General features: G+C 43.5%; 1 pseudogene; it reads right to left on the bottom strand.

The window, feature by feature from the left end:
• Window positions 1–2614: 2614 nt before the first annotated feature.
• On the bottom strand, window positions 2615–2732 carry LOC126238105 (5S ribosomal RNA; annotated as a pseudogene).
• Window positions 2733–3156: the final 424 nt, after the last annotated feature.

Here is a 3156-nt window from a genome sequence, read left to right as displayed (position 1 = left end):
TATTTCTGTTTTCCTGTTTCGCGCAGAACCACTTCATTTGTTTCTCTGTCAGTCCAGCTGGTTGTTGTAATTCTCCTACAGAACCACATTGCCACTTCGTTTCGACAGGTTTCGTTCTGTTTTGATAACAGCGCAGTAAACGAAGACCAAGTGTAGGTACAGTGGTAGGAGGGAGTGTTACCAACAACATACTAAAAAACTCGCCCACAGGGTGTGAGATTGGGGCGGAGTAGGGTTTAGAGATAACTTTATGGTTCCTTGAATAAATCGAACACCGCGGCTTCTGTCAAACATGTTTTCCAGTACAAAATAAAACTACAGTAAAATTCCAGAACGAGATTTTCACTCTGCAGCGGAGTGTGCTCTGATATGAAACTTCCTGGGAGATTAAAACTGTGTGCCGGACAGATACTCGAACTCGGGACCTTTGCCTTTCACGGGCAAGTGCTCAACCAACTTTTTTTATTTTTATTTTATTTTTTTTGTTCGATATAGTTCGTTGTGTTTCGTCTGGGCAGACGTTGATTCCTTGACTCAATTTTTTTATTACAGAGAGCACACAGCCCTCTGACCGAACACGCTGAGCTACCGTGCCGGCCCAACTGAGCTACCCAAGCACGACTCACGCCCCGTCCTCACAGCTTCAATTCTGCCAGTACCTCGTCTCCTACCTTCCAAACTTTACAGAAGCTCTCCTGCGAACCTTGCAGAACTAGCACTTCTGAAAGAAAGGATCTTGCGGAGATATGGCTTAGCCACAGCCTGGGGAATGTTTCCAGAATTAGATTTTCATTTGCCCGCGAAAGGCAAAGGTCGCGAGTTCGAGTCTCGGTCCGGCACACAGTTTTAATCTGCCAGGAAGTTTCATACAGTAAAATTCCTTCCAAAAAGGACTCATTCCTCTTTTTGTCTAGGTCTAATAGTTTCCGTGTTGCAGCAGATGGAAACATGGAAGATTATTAAAAATAGTGTTTTCACGGTATAAAATTATTGTTGATTCTTAAATGGAATGGGTTAAGAACAAATGTTAAATGTATCTACCACGTCTAACTGCAGTAGAGAAGTGTTCTGGAGGTGTAACAGAATGAAGAGGGGTGAAGCGTAGAAGCTACTAAGGAAGTAGGTCGCAGAAATGTGGTCATGCACTTCCCTCCTTCATAGAACTGGCTGTCTAGCGCGATACATTACAAGAAGCAACTACAGGGTGTTTGAAAAAGTTATACTGTCTCTCCAGAGAGTGCCTTGCGAATCAGTGCGCAGCGATCAGGCGTAAACGAAGTGGAGGGGAGGGGGGGGGGGCAGGTGTTTGTTTTCCACAAAGTGCATTAACACGACATGAAATAGAGATATGAGTTACTGATAATACTAACTCTAGAAACTTCTAAAGACAGAATCTACGTAAATCTCTGCACACTGTTCAACACTGCCAGAAGGGAAATTGAATCTTAATCGTCCTGTACGGCAACTGCAGCATTCTTCCAGCAAAGACAGCTTCTCCCTCCACGAGCATTTCTCGCTTTTTATAGCAGTTTCTGCCCAGTTATCTCTTGTATACACAGACAAAATAATTTCGCTGAGCTCGTGCTTGTATAGTGTACAAAAATTTGAGACCACACGATTTTTCCACTAATTTTTCTTCGTTGACTGGACTTTAATATCCATGTTTCACATCTGATGTAACTGGCCACCAGAAGGTTCTTCTTGTTTTGGAAGGTGCTCGAGGCCAGTACTGTACTTCTCTGCGTCTACTTGAGGTATACATTGTTTTCTTCACAATGCTACCGAGATAGTGAAATTAGGTCAAGTCGTCAAGTTGCCCACTGGTTATTCTTATGTTAGTCACCTCCACCTCATTTCTCGTCTATAGTCACGACTCTTGCCTTCCCAGAAAATGCTTTTAGTTTCAGATTTGTTATCTCCTCATTTAATATGTTCTGCCTTTTATTTAATTCCTTCTCTGAGTCTACCACTATTGCACTGTCATCGGCAAATCTGATGCAGTGAATATGCGTACCATTAATTTTGATTCCAATCGTCTATTGTTTTACTGTTGTTATTGCCTCTTCGATGAGCATATTAAATACGTAAGGTGACAGAGGGCACCCCTGTGTCCTTCTCCTTCTGATGTTTGCTTGTTTCTTGTTACCATTAATATCCAGTACAGCATTTCGATTGTTCTTTATAATCTGTCTTTTCAGTTAAGTCCTACATTGCTCATTGATTTAAATAATAACATCCAGTAAGCCACATAAAATGCCTTTACTAAGTGAATAAACGCTGTATATGTATTTCTGTTGCTTCTAAACCTTTTTCTAGAATGTAATGCAGCATTAATATTGTTTCTGTTGTTCGTTTCTCTGACTTGACTTCTAACCTTAATAATTACCTTAATTCGTTTAGGAAGAGCACTCAGCACTCCGTCTTCAGACCACGAGTGGCCTACCGGGACCATCCGACCGCCGTGTCATCCTCAGAGGATGATGCGGATAGGAGGGGCGTGGCGTCAGCACACCGCTCTCCCGGTCGTTATGATGGTATTCTCGACCGAAGTCGCTACTATCCGGTCGAGTAGCTCCTCAATTGGCATCACGGGGCTGAGTGCACCCCGAAAAAATGGCAACATCGCATGACCGCCTGGATGGTCACCCATCCAAGTGCCGACCCCGCCCGACAGCGCTTAACTTCGGTGATCTCACGGGAACCGGTGTAGCCATTGCGGCAGGGCCGTTGCCCGTTTAGGAAGAGAGCCAGCAATATTCTTAAGATATGCCACATCTATCTAAAGCCGTCAGTTAATTTTTAGATAAGGACAGCTACCAAACTGCATCAATGTTGACTGCTATGTTTCAACTCCTGTCGGAAATAGTCCAGACGTTTTCTTTGGGGTTGACATTGCGTGATACAGCGCTCTGGTGGAGGCGGGAAAGGCTGCCTGGGTGTTCGTCGAACCAGGATTGTATGCGTGCAGCTTTGTGAATACGGCTGTTTTCACCCTGGAAGACGAGAGTGTCTACAAGCGTACTCTACTGAGGATTATGTTGGTGTACAAGTTCGTAGCGTTTTTGTTTTGCATGTTGGTATTCTGGTTACTACTGATTTGTTTATGGATTGTCATTTTTATTTGTAGTTCGCGTTTGATATCTGAGTGTACATATT

The sequence above is a fragment of the Schistocerca nitens genome, chromosome 2, assembly GCF_023898315.1.
Source record: "Schistocerca nitens isolate TAMUIC-IGC-003100 chromosome 2, iqSchNite1.1, whole genome shotgun sequence".
NCBI lineage: Eukaryota > Metazoa > Arthropoda > Insecta > Orthoptera > Acrididae > Schistocerca > Schistocerca nitens.
The sequence above is the reverse complement of the archived record's forward strand: the minus strand, read 5'-3'. Positions and strand labels throughout refer to the sequence as shown.